The following is a 17,924-nucleotide window of genomic DNA, read 5'->3' as shown; positions in this document are numbered from 1 at the left end:
CCCGGGAGGTTTGAATCTCACACCTTTCATCTTAGTTGAGTGCTAAACCATTTGTGCTACCCAGGGACTACCGATTTCATCTTAACTGCAAGGGAAGATGTAAAAACTTCTGGAACCACAGCTTATTAATTAGTTAGAACAACCTCTTTAACAGCAACATTAAAAGAAGTGTTACCCAGACTTAATGGTCTGACTGAGACTAGAAGGACCCCAGACGTCATGGTTCCCAGACCTTCTGTTAGCCCAAGACAGGAACCACTCCCAAAGCCAACTCTTCAGACAGGGATTGAACAGGACTATGGGATAGAAAATGATACTGGTGAGGAGTGAGCTTCTTGGATCAAGTAGACACGTGAGACTATGTGGGCAGCTCCTGTCTGGGGGCGAGATGAGAGGGCCGAGGGGGTCAGAAGCTGGCCAGATGGACACAAAAATAGAGAGCGGAGGGAAAGAGAGTGCTGTCTCATTAGAGGGAGAGTAACTAGGAGTATATAGCAGGGTGTATATAAGTTTTTGTATGAGAGACTGACTTGATTTGCAAACTTTCACTTAAAGCACAATAAAGATTAAAAAAAAAAAAAGAAGTATTACCATTGAGCACCCATAGAATGCCAAGCATTGCCCTGGATAAATATAAATATTAATATAAATACATAGATACAGTTAATACTAATCATCGAATATTTAATCTTGTATTATTAAGCTAATTTTTTCAGATGAGGAATCTGAGGCTCACAGATAATTCAATATCTTTCCCAGGTCTTACAGATAATATTGAGGTGCTTGATTCTAATAAAAGTCAGACTGACACAAAAGCCCATTCTTTTCTACTTTGCAATTTCTTTTACCCTTGGCCTCCAGGAAGTTCTTCTATGAACAAATTTGATTTCTAGAATTATAGTTTCTTCTCTAGGCTTGGACCAGCTCTGCCCTTCCACCTCCCTATCCCCACCCCCACCACCTCTGAATTTTTTACTTCAGAAACCAGAAGTCTCTTGCCTATGAGTGTCCACAAATGGCACTCTGAGGGTGGAAGCAGGAAGAATAGTGAAGACAGATTTGGGTAGGATGTGCCTATCTGAGACTACACGTGGGGGTAATTTTTGAAAGTGTCTTCTAATCAAGACACATGACATCACAAAACTGGACAGTTAGTCAGATACTCAGGTAAGAAGGGGCCCTTAAGGTAGAAAAGAAGAAATGAATCCAAAAGAAAGTAGAAATGGGTCAGTTTCTATGGGGCAGTTCAATTGTGTCCTAATGAATTGCTATGAGTTAGAACTGAATCACAGAAAAGCAGAAATGGGTCCAAAGAAATGGGTCCAACCCAGAGCATACAGAGAGGGGTCGGCTTTGGGTATGATGGTAGGTAGTTTGGAATTCAGGATACAGGGTTCTTGTCACTGTACCTTTTTGAATAGATAACTTGGCATACTGCAATTAGGCTAGAGTATTAAATTTGTGTATACTGAATCACATTCCCCATAACTGAGCCCCTGTAGTCTGTTGCAGGTTACTCTAATATTTCATGATATTATGTGCTACCCACCTCTGAGCCTTCCTGAATTTGGCCATCTGGAGGCCATGCTTGACCAGGTTCTCACATCATCAATTTAGCCTGAACTCTGGAACTTTCTATTTCATGGTAGTCAGATTGTAGGAGAGATTACTATGAAATCATGCATGAACATCACTGGCTATAAAAACCTCATTAAGATTGGTCTTTCCAAAAGGTGGCTTCCAGAAAGTGGTTTCGAAAAGGAGCCACTATTTTCTCTCTTAACATCCATTTTGCTGTAGGATATTTGTTAATGAACTACTAATATCTGTGTATAGTTTATCTCCTTAGTAACTCCACTAACAGAACTTTAAAGTTTAGAATCCTTAAGTATGGTAGGTCTTAACAGCGTTACATCTTTCCCCCCAAAATCACAATATAAGATGAATTAATTGAAACAAAACTGTATTCTTAAACAAATTTATAAGAAAATTTTGCTAGTAAAAATCATTGTCTACATTATGACTTTATAATATATCGACCTTGACAATTCCTAACTTTTGTTTCTAGAAACAATCTTGAATTACTTAGGACTTGAATTCTGTAATCCTCCAAGAATTCATGTGGCACTGAAGTCTTGCAAAAAGAAAAATATCGGACTTTATGTGTGTGTGTGTGCTTTTCTAGATAAGTAGCTTCTAATCCAGATACATTTAGGAGGCTGCCAGGCATCTCAATGTTATCTCATAATTAGAAAACAGCCAATCTTACTATGACCATTGTTTGTAGTTTAACTTTCACATAGCCCTCCTACCATTTGCTATGCTGGTTTATTTAATTTGTTGCATTAATGCTCTGTGCCAACAATTATGTTAACATTCATTCTGTGGCTACAAAATAACCTGCCAATCGACTCACCTAGGAAATAGATTTTCATTACATCAAGAGAAGGCAATAAAACATGAGTGCCCAGTTACCTTCTCTCTTCAAAGACCCACAACAATTAACATAATCTCCCAAATGTTCTGAGGGTTCTATCTGAACATGAAAGATGGTGATAAGAATGCTGACATTTGAAACTCTCTGTTCCATACCAAAAAAAAAAAAAAAAAAGTTGCCATCGAGTCAATTCCGATTCATAGCGACCCTATAGGACTGAGTAGAACTGCCCCACAGGGTTTCCAGGGAGCAGCTGGAGGACTCAAACTGCCAACCTTTTGGTTAGTAGCCGAGCTCTTAACCACTGCACCACCAGGCCTCCCTCTATTCCATAAAAAAACAACCAAACCCATTACCTCTTGATTCCAACTCCTAGCGACCCTACAGAACAGAGTGTAACTGCTCCATAGAGTTTCCAAGGAGAAGCTGGAGGATTCGAACTGCCAATCTTTTGGTTTGCCACTGAACACTTAACCACTGGGCCACCAGGGTTCCTCCTGTTCTATTAAAAAAAAAAATGCCATCTAGTCTATTTCGACTCATAGATACTTTTTTTTTTTTTTTTTTTTTTTTAGGGCAGAGGAGCACTGCACCATAGAATTTCCAAGGAGTGGCTGGTTGATTCAAACTGCTGACCTTTTGGTTAGCAACAGAGCAAAACAGTGAAGATATAAATTTGTAAAATCCAGACATCTCAGTTTATTAATGGTCTATCTTTTCTTATTTTTCTATCTAGTATATTATCAGTTTTGTTATGTTAAGAGCTAAGGCTGCAAACCAAAAGGTTGGCAGTTGGAATCTACTAGCCACTCACTGGAAACCCTATGGGGCAGTTCTGCTCAGTCCTATAGAATTGCTATGAGTCAGAATAGACTCAATGGCAATGGGCTTTTTTGTTTGTTTCTTTTAATTATTATTTAAAGGATCCCTGGTGGCACAGGGGTTAAGTGCTCAGCTGCTGACCGATAGGTTGGTGGTTGGAACCCCCCAGCCACTGAGCAGTAGAAAGACATGGCAGTCTGCTTCCATGAAAATTACGGTCTCAGAAAACCCTATGGGGCAGCTCTATTCTGTCCTATAGAATTGGAATGAGTTAGAATCAACTCGTCCGCAATGGGTTTCGGTTTAATTATTATTAACCTCATCATATTGTTTTTCTGTTCAAAATAAAATAACTAATATCTGTTTTAAGTATTCATCCCTTTGTTGTCTGATGGTGGCTTTATGATGCATTTGATGAGAAACAATTGACAGAAATTAAAATGTGTTTTAGGACTTATACTTTTAAAATGTATACATAACCAGCAGCCTATCATAAAAAAAATCATACCTGCTGCCATCAAGTCAATTATGACTCATAGAGACCCTACAGGACAGAGTAGAACTGCCCATCAAAGATTACCACTTTGCCTTTATTTCCCAATTCAATTTAAAGTAAAAATTGAGAGGAGTTCATTTGGAAGAAAAAAAACACATTGAATTAGTATTTTCACACATCCTAATTACTAATAAAACACTTTCTAAGAAGGAGACAGTGTGGTGTTGGGACTCAGATCCTTCAATCGTCGTGTCAGAGAACTAATGTACTCAGCTGACTTCCAGGACTGGTTCCTTGCAAATCTGTAGAATTTATTTAAAAAGTAAATAAACAAATAAGAGAGTTGATCCAATAAATTTATGGAACCAATGATTAATCCCTGCAATTGTATACGCAAATGGTATTAATATTTCCAAAAATTCTCACATTTAGTTTAAGTGCCTTCAGTTGTTGGTCTTCGGTATCTATATGGAAATTCTTACAATATGAAAGTTAAGGAAATACTATTGTTATTCCACCTAAAGATTTATGGAAATGTATTTGTAATATTTCCAAAACGTCTCCTCACTGTGGCCTGCCATGTATTGTCCTCTAACTGGCTACAGAGTGCTCTCCCTGTATTGTTTCCAATAATGGTTGGTGCTTTTCTGAAATGAATGTCACTTACAAAACCAAGCCACTTTTTTTTTTTTAGTTTTTTGTCTGTTTGTTTGTTTTCCACTACCGTTTTAATGTTCTTATATTATTTTGCTGCCAGCCACAATTTTGATAACCAAGTGTCATCTTAATCTTGACTTAAAATGAAGTAGCCACAGACTGTATTCAATATCACAACTGACTTTAAAGTCAGTCCAACCTACTCACTTTGGAGACCTTGGTATGAACAGATTCAGTGTGAAGCTGTAAAAGAAGTTGCTGGCAATTGGCAAAGAGTGAATGAGAGCTGAGGAAGTGGAGATTTTAAATGGAGATAACCAATAGTTCACTTGGCTGCTAACTGAAATGTTGGAAATTCAAGTCCACCCAGAGACGCCTCAGGAGAAAGTCCTGGAGATCTACTTCCGAAAAATCAGCCATTGAAAATCCTGTGGAACAGAGTTCGACTCTGCCACATGTGGGATCGCCATGAGCCGGAGTCAACTCCAAAGCAGCTAACTGGTTTACAGGTCTGGGCAGCGAAGCAGAAGAAAGCCGCGGCCAGGTGGGGTCCGAAGGCGTCCTTGTGTGGTGTCCACTGATTGCATTATAATATTTTCTTTCTTTAACCAAAGTCTTATCTATCCTTTATTCTGTTTCCTCAGGCCTGTCAGGTGGCACTTTGTTCATCTGACAAATTAACCTGTGTTCTATGAATAATAGCAGCTTACAGGATCGCTATTCTCAGTAACATAATGATACCTTGGCAGGACTCTCCAGGGACGTGATGGTGCCTCTTATCATGGGGGCAAGGATGGCGAGTAACTATCTGACAACAAAGGAGGCATCCAGTACCTCCAGAACAACACAGCCTGAGAGGCGTACTTAACACCAATGGCCAGGAGGAGGAGAAAAACGTGACAGAAAACTATCACCCATTTTGGGAGTTGGACCTTAGGTCCTTTTGTTTCGTGGTTATATGTGGAGATTTCCAAAGGGAACTTTTCTCAGATGACTAGTATTACGTTGGGTTTCTTATACTTATGACCTTAACTGTAGATATTACAGAAGAGAGAAAGAGTGATTTCCTCTGAGGGTCTGTAACCTATTTGCTGAGAAAATTCAACTGACAATCCTTGGGGACAGGCAGCCTCAGAGGATATATAAAGTTCAAAAGCTGTCAGTTCTCAGGAGGTACTACACAGATCTTGGGTTACTAGTGTCTTCTTAGAGATTCCTTTGAGATCCACTGCCTTGTTCTGTCTTTAAACTAACGAGAGTTTTAGGAACAGGTTTCTAAGCTGTTAAGTCTTAAAATATCTCAACTTTTAATGTTGTGAGATCTATAAATTGAGATTATTTGGATTATTACATAGAACTTTATTTTCCTGCAGACATTTTTTAGCTTTTTTAGAGCTTCGTGACACCCAGGCTTCTAAGAGATAATGTGTAAGGTGGTGGGAAAGGCACTGTTCTGCTACTACTAGGCCACATAGTTTTAGGGCACTCTTTAACCCTTCTGTTCTCCTGAGGATAAAATGGTAGCAGTAGGTCTCATGATCTTTAAGGCTTCTGTTTTATAACTAATACCTGGATTAAAGAAAAAAGTCTGTTTTCTGAACAGAGGGTCTCTCTAGACTCAGATACAGTCATCTCTGGGCATCCTTGGGGGACTGGTTCCAGGACCCCCATGGATAACAAAATCTTTGGATGCTCAACTCTCTTATAGAAAATGGTGTAAAAGGAAAAAAAAAAACAAAACTGCTGCCATCAAGACTACCAAGACTATTCAGACTCATAACGACCCTATACTGCAGAGTAGAACTGCCCCATAGGGTTTCCAAGGAGTTCCTGGTGGATTCGAACTTCCGACCTTTTGGTTAGTAGCCATAGCTCTTAACTACTACACCGCCAAGGTTTCCAAATGGTACAGTATTTACATATAACCTACACACATCCTCCTGTATACTTTAAATCATCTCTAGATTACTTATAATACCTAATACAACGTAAATGCTATGCAAATAGTTGTTGTACTATATTGTTTAGGGAATAATGACAACAAAAAAAAAGTTTTTGTTTCCAAATGTTTTTAATCAGCCGTTAGTTGAATCTGGGGATTTTGAAGCCACAAATACAGACGGCCGACTGTATCTGGGTGTTTGGGATCACCTAAAATTTGAATAAAACATTTTCCTCTTTCTATGCCTTGAATCATAAAATGCTACTTCACAGGATTATTTACATATTCACAATTCAACCATATCTGAAAATAGAATTGGGGCTTCCTGCCGAGAGAAGAGATTTGTTCTTCTTCTCATATATTGGACAAAGCAAAAGGAAATTCCAGAAACCTCAAGCATTCACATATGAGATGCAATTTGCAAAAGTGCTATTTGGAATCTGTCTCCTGCTGAGGCTCTAATGTCCAATTTCTTCGACAGAGGATTTTCATATGAAGTATGATAATGTTTGGCAAGGACATTAACACAGTCATAGACGGAACAAATACAGAGTACCTGAAATTAACTATGGAGCAATTACAATGACATTGTGCACTGTGCAGTAGTCCATTAAGCAATATTAGATGACCAGCTTCCTCTTTGCCCGGTTTAATTGTCAGGAACAAAACCAACTTAGACTCAGTGGCATTTTGTACAGTATTCAGATCTTTACATAGAGTATCACACCAGGTCTGTTTGGGGTTCTGAAACACATTTAGAAACACACACACACTTCAAACTCCAATTAGATTTAATTTTTAAAGTGCTCTTATTTTATAACTTATAGACACGTAGCTATTGGTATTTACAGAGTGAGATATTTGGGTGATATACAGTGAGAAAGTTTTATTTCTTAGGCAATGGTTTTATTAATATGAATTTATAATATGTATATTATTGTATATAATTTCATATATGATTATTGAATATTCAAATATATAAATATCAAGTGGGTAAAAAAAATCACGGAGGGGATCTTATCAAGGAAGAAGATATCACTCTACCAAATTCCCTGCCATCATGCTGATTCCAAATAGGACTTTATTCAAATCCTCTTGGATAATATCTTTATTCAGTTTGAAAATGTTCTAGAGAACACAAACTTACAACTTGCCTCTAAGTCTAATTCCAGAACAAAACTTTCTTTTCCCAAAAAAAAAAAAAATTCTACACAAAATAACCCAAATATAACCTCTTGAAGTTATGATTGTTTATTCATTATTTTTATTTTGTGTGGAAAAAGTAGTACTCATATACATACCCATCCACATGTGCAATTGAAGTGAAAACTCATGAAGGACTTTGTGCTGTTCATCACTGTGTCTTTAGCACATAGAACAGTTCCTGTTACACACGAGATGTTCAATACATATATGATAATATTGGGATAGGATGCCTGTTCGGAAGATGAAGGATAGAAGCAGGTACTGACAATAAAGCCCTATTTGCAAAAAAACTGGGCCTGCAATGACCTTCTTGATGATCAAGCCTCCAATTTTTTGTCAAAAAAATTACTTAAATGAAGCCAAAGGCATATGAGAAATCTAAGAAAGCCTTCAATTCTGCATACCTGTACCCATTGCCGTTGAGTTGATACTGATTCATAGCGACCCTATAAGACAAAGTAGATCTGCCCTACAGGGTTTCCAAGGAGCAGCTGGTGGATTTGAACTGCTGATTTTTTAGTTAGCAGCCTGAGCTCTCAACCACTGTGCCACTAGGCTCCTAATTCTACATAAAATAAAAATAAAATAGTGTACTAGAATTACAAACCACCGTTCCCATAGGCTGTGGTAGGAATTCTATGACCAGAGTAAATTACCTAATGCTCAGCATTAGATTGTGGTCCTCCTCTGGTACACACCAGTCTCTTCCAAACACTCTATTTGCCAGAGCAGAACTCCAAGCTTAGAGTTTCACTAATTGACCAATCAAGCCAGTTAACAAGCGCCAATGACCACAACCAGTGACCTTGATACCAACTTGAGGTCTCTTGCTGACATGAAAAATCCATCACCTTTGACCGAAATTGCCTAGTCAGTTCCACCAGCCAACCAGTACACTTAGAATAAAGCATCACTGTGAATTAACTGGTTGTTGAACAGGACTGTGTTTCCTTCCGGGTCAAAGCAGCTGAAGTATATGGCCACAGTTCCAGATATAAATAACTGGCCATCACTGAATTTAACAAATGTTGCTACAAAGACAACTTATTTTTTAAATAGGATACTTGGAGGAACAGTAAATTGTCAAATCTCATGAGAAGTAACATGCTACAGTCTAAGATCTAGACACCTCACTTTCTGACCCATAAGGATTTGTAGACAGATGTCAAGTGCAGAGAGAATGGATCAGCACTGCCTCCAATTCTTTAAAGTTCCTCAGTAGCTGGATGATTTCCCATCCTTGACTACTGGTCCATTAAGCCTGCCTTTTACTGCCCACCATAAACTTGAATGGCAGAAAATAAATAGTTAAAAACTAATCAAATGGAAGGCAAGGACCCAATGTGATCTCATTTATCTGAAATAGGGAGGCATAAATGGCAACCAGGGGTTAATTTGGAAAAAGCATGAAATGCTTATTTTCTGTAGCAAGGAAGAAATAAGATCTTTATAGTCATGTGAAAGAAATATTTAAATTTAAACAGACCATGAGCTCTAAAATGATCCATCCCTGTGCCTGGAAAACAATTAAATATTGAGAGCTATGCTTCCATTATAAAACATACAGATTATGTAATTCAGAGCTTCTGGTAAGGAGGGAAAGCAAGATGGCAACATGGTTTTGAGTTGAATGATGCTATATGGAGAGTCTTGGCTGCTAGTTGTTTAAATGTGCTTTGCTGCATGGTAGGTCCAGCCGATTGGGCACTGCTGATTATAAAGCATGACTAAATATAGTAAATCAACTGCTCTTTGCCCATTTAACAGCGGTCATCCCATAATTACCTGAGTTAAAAGTAAGTTCTTCCTTTTATTCCACACAGCCTGATGGATACAGGCAGGAGCAGATGTGAGCACAATTTTAGTCTTTTATCCCTTCTCACCTTTTCTCTCAGTGCTTCCCTTTGGATATTCAACTCTCCCAACTTATTGCATGGACATATATAAATAGGTGGTGCTCATAATCAGAGCCAGTTTTGCTCATTCAACCTAATAGCTCTTTGCTCTCCAATGGTATTCATTAATCCAATAAACATTTCTCACCCATGTCCTAAGTACTTGTTACTGGACATGAATGAGATATAGTTCTCACCCTTAGTGAGCACTTGATCTAATGAGCCACAGCTAGCATAATGTTGAAAGTGCCCAGAGCAAGTTATAAACAGGAAGAGGAGAAAAGTGGCATCTAACAAGCCTGAAATCCTTCCTAGAGGAGATGATATCTGAGTTGAGATTTTAAAGAAGAACTCCCATTAGTTAGATGACAAAAGAGTTAAAGAGAAAAAGCACGTCCAATTCAAAGAATTTCAGGTCACTTGTTACATCTGAGACAGCATGTGCATGTGAAGGAGACCAGAAATAAGGATAAGAAGAAAACTGGAGAGTGGCTAAGGAATAGGATCAGGATCACGGGGAGCCTGGCTTAGATGTTTACCCAAGAATTTAGATTTTACATTGACGACAAAGAGTCATTACCAGAAGTGATTTATTTACGTGTTAGAAAAGCAGTATCATTCTGGAGACTAGATACAGAGTTAACTGAAGAGGTAAAACCAGAAACAATAGTGGACTGAAGATACTACAAGAAGAAATGCAAGTATTGATGATAGCTGAACAGATAGTGGCGATGGGAAAGGAGAGAGAGAGAGGGAGAGAGACCAAGATTCAAAAGACATTGAGACAGCAGAGTCAATAAGATTTATTGACTAACTGGCTGTGAAAAACAAGTGAAACTTAGGTGTTAAACAAACTTCCATTTTTTTGTTGTTTGTGTGTGTGTGTGTTTTTTAACTAGCAAGTTGGTTGAGGTGCCATTCACAACAAGGTTCAAAGAACCAGAGGAACAGTAAGCTGGTAGGAGGTGAGAAAGAGGTGGAGAGACAAAGAATTCTGTGTAAAACACATACATTTGCAGGTATACGTACTGTTCTGGAACAAAGGAGTGTGGTTTGGGTTGGAGATTCTGGTTTCAAAGACATCAATGTATACGTAGTATCCGAAGTAGGATGAACTCACAGAGAAGGAAGATAAGACATGCAGACAGGAATCTCTGGGGAACACGATTATTTTAGGGGAAGAAGGTGGGAAAATACTTAGAAAAGAAAATGAGAAAAATAGTCATTAAACAAGATGAAGAACAAGAACAAGAACACAGATGCTGTCTTAGTCTCCTAGAGCTGCCATAACAAAATATCACAAAGTGGTCTCTTTAAAGAACCGAAATTTTTTTGTCTCACAGTTCTTGAAGCTAGAAATCTAAATTCACTATGTACACGGTGCTACGCTCTCTCTTTATCTCTATTGGTTCTAGGGAAAGATCCTTCTTTGCTACTGTCACCTTCTGGCAGCCCCAGACATTTCTGGTGTTCCTTGGCTTGTAGACAACGCTCTTTCCCCGGATGTGTGACTCTGTTTCTCTGTCTCTGTCTGCTCTCCCTTTTATAAAATACTACCTACCCTACTACAATATGACTTAACTGCTAATATCTCAAAAGAAAGATATGTATCCAAACAAGGGATTAGCTTTTCAGCATATCCCTTTGGGGAACACAATTCAATCCATAAGAGATGGCAAAAAAAAAAAAAAAAAGTTTAAAAAATTGAGAATAACAGAGTGGTTCCAGCTACAGATTGCAGATTGAATACATGCATACATTTTTCTATCCTCTCTAAATCCCACTGAACCAATAGTAAGGGGGCTTTTTAAAGGGATAGGCCTACAAAGTTAAAGAAAACAGAAGAGAAGATATGAGCAATAAAAACTTGGAAGCTATAAAGCAGATGCTAAGCTAGCAGTAGAAAAAGCTGAGAAATAAACTGGTTTGCACTGCAGAACTCTCTAAAGCTTCAACTATCTTGCAGGTGGAGTGAAGGTAGGGCTTAAACAGGAGGATTGCTGGGAAATCTGCATATGTATATAAATAAGTAAATATATATACATAGTTGTTGTTAGACACCGTCAAGTTGGCTCCTATTCATAGCAACCCTGTGTACAACAGAACAAAACACTGCCTGGTCCTGCGTCATCGTCACAATTGTTGTTATGCTTGATCCCTCCAGATAATGCTTCCAAAGTATGTGAGACATAGTCTTGCCATCCTCACTTCTAAGGAGCACTCTGGCTGTACTTCTTCCAAGACAAGATTTGTTCATTCTTTTGGCAGTCCATGGTATATTCAGTATTCCTCACCCAACACCGTAATTCAAAGGCGTCAATTCTTCTTCGGTCTTCCTGATTCATTGTCCAGCTTTCGCATGCATATGATGTGATTGAAAATACCGTGGCTTGGGTCAGGTGCAGCTTAGCCTTCAAGATGATGTCTTTGTTTTTTTAACATTTTAGATAGGTCTTTTGCAAGAGATTTGCTCGATGCAATTACTCCTTTGATTTCTTGACTGCTGCTTCCATGGATGGCGATTGTTGATCTAAGTAAACATGAAATCCTTGACAACTCCAATCTTTTCTCTGTTTATCATGATGTTGCCTGGTGGATCAGTTGTGAGGACTTTTGTTTTGTTTATGGAGAGGTGTAATCGATACTGAAGGCTGTAGTCTTTGACTTCATCAGTAAAATACTTCAAGAACTTTTCACTTTCAGCAAGCAAGGTTGTGTCATCTGCATATCGTAGGTTGTTAGTGAATATCCCACCAGTCCTGATACCACATTCTTCTTCATATAATCCAGCTTCATATGGTCCAGGATTATTTGCTCAGCAGACAAATTGAATAAGTTTGGCAAAAGGATACAACCCTGACACATACCTTTCCAGACTTTAAACCACACAGTATCCTCTTGTTCTGTTTGAAAGACCACCTCTTGGTTTAGGTACAGGTTCCTCATAAGCACAGTTAAGTGTTCTGGGATTCCCATTCTTCTCAATGTGATTCATAATTTCTTATGATCCACACAATTGAATGCATTTACATAGTCAATAACACATGGGTAAACATCTTTCTGGTATTCCCTGCTTTCAGCCAAGATCCATCTAATATCAGCAATGATATCCCTGGTGCCACATCCTATTCTGAATCTGGCTTGAATTTCTGGCAGTTCCCTGTTGATGTACTGCTGCAGGCACTTTTGAATGATCTTCAGCAAAATTTTACTTGTGTGTGGTATTAATGATATTGTTCAATACTTTCTGCAGTCAGTTGGATCATCTTTCTTGGGAATAGGCATAAATACTCAGTTGGCCAAGTAGCTGTCTTCCAAATTTCTTGGCACAGATGAGTGAGCACCTCCAGTGCTGCATCTGTTTGTTGAAACATGTCAGTTGGCATTCCATCAATTCCTGGAGCCATATTTTTTGCCAATGCCATCAGTGTAGCTTGGACCTCTTCTTTCAGTACCATCAGTTCCTGACCGTCATGGATTGAATTGTGTCCCCCCAAAATATCTGTCAGCTAAGCTAGGTCATGATTCCCAGTATTGTATGATTGACTACCATTTTGTCATCTGATGTGATTTCCCTGTGTGTTAAAAATCCTATCACTATGATGTAGTGAAATGGATTAGTGGCAGTTATCTACGAGATTAGATAGTGTCTTAAGCCAATCTCTTTTGAGATATAAAACAGAGAAGTGAGGAGACAGACATGGGGACCTCATACCATCAAGAAAGCGGTGCCAGGAGCAGACTGTGTCCTTTGGGCCTGAGGCTCCCGAGCTGAGATTCTCCCAAATCAAGGGAAGACTGATGCATCACAAAGACCTTTCTCCAGAGCTGACAGAGAGAGAGAAAGCCTTCCCCTGGAGCTAGTGCCCTGAATTTGGACTTCTAGCCTACTGGACTGTGCAAGAATAGATTTCCCTTTGTTAAAACCATCCACTTGTTGTATTTCTGTTATACTAGCACTAGATGACTAAGATTATGCTACCTCCTGAAATAGTTGAACATTGACCAGTTCTTTTTGGTATAATGACTATGTATTCCTTCCCGTCTTCTTTTTTTGTTTGTTTGTTTGTTTTCTTATTAACTTTTATTGAGCTTCAAGTGAACGTTTACAAATCAAGTCAGACTGTCACATATAAGTTTATATACATCTTACTCCATACTCCCACTTGTTCTCCCCCTAATGAGTCAGCCCTTTCAGTCTCTCCTTTCGTGACAATTTTGCCAGCTTCCAACTCTCTCTATCCTCCCATCTCTCCTCCAGACAGGAGATGCCAACACAGTCTCAAGTGTCCGCCTGATATAATTAGCTCACTCTTCATCAGCATCTCTCTCCCACCCACTGTTCAGTCACTTTCATGTCTGATGAGTTGTCTTCGGGGATCCCATCTTCTTTTGATGCTTCCTGCGTCTTTTAAAAATATTTTTCCCCTAGAATCCTTCAATATTGCAAGTAAAGCCTTGAATTTTTTCTTCAGTTCTTTCAGCTTGAGAACTGTTGAGCATGTTCTTCCCTTTTGGTGTTCTAACTCCAGATCTTTTCACATTTCATTATAATACTTTGTCTTCTTAAGCCGCCCTTTGAAACCTTCTGTTTAGCTCTTTAACTTCATCATTTCTTCCATTTGCTTTAGCTACTAGATGTTCAAGAGCAACTTTCAGAGCCTTCTCTCAACTTCGTTTTGATCTTTTCTGTCCTTCCTGCCATTTTAATGACCTCTTTCTCCGTGTGTGATGCCATTGATGTCATTTCACAACCCATCTGGTCTTCAGTCATTAGTGTTCAACACATTAAGTCTATTCTTGAAATGATCTCTAAATTTAGGTGGGATATACTCAAGGTCATACTTTGGCTCTCCTGGACTTGTTCTAATGTTCTCCCACTTCAATCTGAACTTATAGATGAGTAATTGATGGTCTGTTCCACAGTCAGCACCTGGCCTTGTTCTGACTGATGAAATTGAGCTTTTCCATTGTCTCTTTCCACAGACGCAGATTTGATTCCTGTTTATATCATCTGGTGAAGTCCATGTGTGTAGTCACTGTTTATGTAGCTGAGAAAAGATAATTGCACTGAAGAAATCCTCGGTCCTGCAAAATTCTATCACGAGATCTCCCATATCATTTCTATCACTGAGGCCGTATTTTCCAACTATCGATCCTTCTTCCTCATTCGGGACTTTGGGGTTCCAATCACTGGTAATTATCAATGCATCCTGATTCCATGTTTGTCAATTTCAGACTGCAGAAGTTGGTAAAAATCTTCGTCTTTGGCATTAGTGTTTGGTGGGTAAATTTGAATAATAGTTACATTAACTGGTCTTCCTTGTAGGCATATATACATTTAAATCTAGAACGTAAGGTCTCAGAGGACATGAATTTGTCTAATTATTCACCTGTGTATGGCACCATTTAGAACAGAGAGCCTGGAACATAGTCAGCACTTAAAAATATTTATTCATTGATGGACAGCTAACAACAGCAACAAGAAAAATAAAGTTACAGTCATAGAGATAACCATAAAAATAACAAGTAAAAATATTTGAAATTTCAAAGTCTTTTTTTAAAAAAGCCTTTTTTAAGTCAAAAACAGAGTAGGGATTAAACATTAAACTGCAACATAGCTGAATATTATGAAAATCACATTAATTTAGGGTGTGGACATATGTAGCCTAATTATATGTCTTCTAGTTCTCTCTGAGGTGTCCTGATCCTTTTAATAATTTGGCAGTTTTTCTCCTTTTGCTTCAGAAAAGTCTATCTCTTTATAGAAAGTGAAACTCTAAAAATGATTCTTTCCATGGGCAGTAGGAGGTAAAAGAGAGGGACAATTGCTCTTTACTCTTTGGGTACCCTGGAATAATGGAACCCCTATGACAACTTATGACAGAAAAGAGCATTGAAAACGAGAACAAATTTCCTCCACAGCAAATGTTTCATGCCATCCTTTAGTATAAGGAGTTGTCCACCTAGTGAAAACGGAGTTTAAAGCTGCGAGGAACATATCTCAAAGGGCTTGGATTTTTCATTGCTCTTTTCAGTGCTGGCAGGAGTTTTAACAATCTAGATCTCTGTATTTCACAAGAAATATTTTAACAAATGTGATAGCAGTTAATTTTTACAAGATGTTAAATTGTATAGGAACAGAGAATCACTCCTGTGAAAACCACACAAGCATAATGTCACTTAGCGCTGTACTTCCCAGGCTATTGGCTGTTTCTTATTAGAAAAAAACATGTAGTGAAATAAATATGGATCTCTAAATAAATAAACGTGAAGGATGGGTTTCTCAAAATTACTTGGGAACGTGTTTTACAGTGTTATTTGTTCACGTCACAATATTCAGTAATAATGTTATTCGAGGATTTTTTTTCCTCCCCTTCTGATTTCTTTTGGCACAAATTGTGGAGACCAAGAAGAGCAAAGAGGCATGAAATTGAAAACAAAGCTAATTTCAACCTGACTCCTTTTTTTGTTTCATCCTAGACACTCCCTTTCCCTCTAGACCCCTAAAAGATAGTAATTCATAAGAATGATTGTTTTCAACCAATCAGTGTACTTCCTTCAAAGAAATGTTTCATACACAGTTCAATTACTATTTTGTTTCAAAATGCAGTTTTGAGTATTTGGATATTCTACTAAGATAGGAACTAGCTACCTCACTTCTGTGAGACCTCATTTCTGCACTAAGAGTATTGAACTAGTAAATGGTCTGTGAGGACTTCTCCAGCTCTAATTTTTTTTTTTTTTTTACTCTGATGTAGTTCAGTGACTAACTGAATTGACAATTGTGCATCTGGTATTTGAGTTTCAGTGATTTGTGGATGCAGGGTGGATTATCCAATAGGCCAGGTAAGCACAGTGCTTACCTTGCTTACCAGATATCTGTAGTGAACAATTTTTCATCAAATCAAAGATTTCACATCTTTTCATCACATCAAAGATTCGGCTTCTAGGTGTGGCTGGCATCTGTCCCTGTCCCAACCCTACAGCACCTTCCTACAGAATCAAAGCTTCTTTTCAAATTTACAATCCCTGACAAGGACTGATGGCCCAGTAAGCAAGGTAAGCAAGAGCATACTTGTGCTTATTTACTAATCTGTAGTGAACAACTTCACACAGGTTTCACTTTGTGGGGAAGCACAGGTCAACCCATGCTTACCTTGGTTACTGGGTAATCTGTCCCTGTGTGGACGCTTCAGGAGGTATCATAAGAGAACTCGTTGCAAGACTATCACCTTCCCAAGTTCAGTGCTGATAATAGCATCATCTGAGATTAAACCCCTAGTATAAAAACATTTTTCCTCTCTCTTTGGTCCACTTGTGAAATTCAGATAGCAATCAAGCAGTGCGCTGTGTTCCTAGAACTCTGTTATGGTTAAGTTGATTAGATCACTCTTCACCATGAGGCTAGCACAGGAAATAAATGAAGGAAGGCAGGAAAGAAAGAATAAAACAAGTGAGATAAAAAAATATATATATTTGGTGTGGAAATGGATAAGGGAGACCAAAATGGGTTATATCAGTAATAGGGTCTATATTCATTTTTCCTGAAGCTATCAGTAATGGTAATAAAAATTATACTGATTTGCAAATGTGTTTTTTCCTTGAAACTCCTAAAGTGTGATTTTAAACAACTTTGCAGCTACCTGAGGTCAATATATTCAATAAGGAGTGCACAAATGGCATCAATCAAAGTTTTGCCTGCATACCACCATGCATCTCTGTGTTTCCACATATTTGGATGCTTATTATTCATGGAGAAATCATAAAATCATAATGCAGCACCTCTTCTTAGTAGTTTACAATACGCTGTGCTCTTTACTCTCTCATTCAAGCCCCACAACAACCCTATAAGCTAGCCATATTATCCTTACTTCCTTTAAGCAAAAAAGGCAGTTGGAGCTTAGGAAGAATAAATTAATACACCCAAAATGGAGAGACAAAATTTGAAACAAAAGGAAATAAGACTGTATCCATTGTCACTTCCCTAAAGGACAAGAATATCATGGACAAGCTGCAGAGAGACTAAAGAACAATATGGGAAAAAGGAGAAAGACTAAATAAAAGAGTGGAAGGTTTTAAGGAAAAGATGCAGTAGACAGAGATGTAGGACTAGCTGAAAAACAGGAAAGCAATACATAGAAGTGGTGGTATGTTTAGGCGCCAGTCACAGTTACATGCTGATGGTTCTGGCTCTAAGTTTTTCTGCCTGCTTACATCTGAATTACGTGATTTTGAAATTAAACCACTTCAGAGGAATAGGTTCCTGGCTATACACTGTGATTCTCAGGGCACCCAGCAGCCCTAGGTGAGTCCTCTCTGCTCCTCACATGGATTTCACTTCTTTCCCCCAATTGTGGACTGATTTACAAAATCATACTACCAGGACTTCATTTTAATGTTTTTGTGCCTAAGAAAATTTAAAACCTCTAGTGAAAGAACATTTTCTCAGTTGTTCTCATGACCAGG

At 38.4% G+C, this 17,924-nt stretch overlaps 1 protein-coding gene across 1 annotated transcript in view; it reads left to right on the top strand.

Moving 5' to 3' along the window:
- RIT2 (Ras like without CAAX 2) overlaps positions 1–17,924 on the top strand; it is a 399,832-nt gene that overhangs the window by 263,286 nt on the left and 118,622 nt on the right. The window lies entirely within an intron of this gene.

This window comes from Elephas maximus, chromosome 11, assembly GCF_024166365.1.
Source record: "Elephas maximus indicus isolate mEleMax1 chromosome 11, mEleMax1 primary haplotype, whole genome shotgun sequence".
NCBI lineage: Eukaryota > Metazoa > Chordata > Mammalia > Proboscidea > Elephantidae > Elephas > Elephas maximus.
Note: the sequence above shows the minus strand (reverse complement) of the source record. Positions and strands in the feature narration are given on the sequence as shown.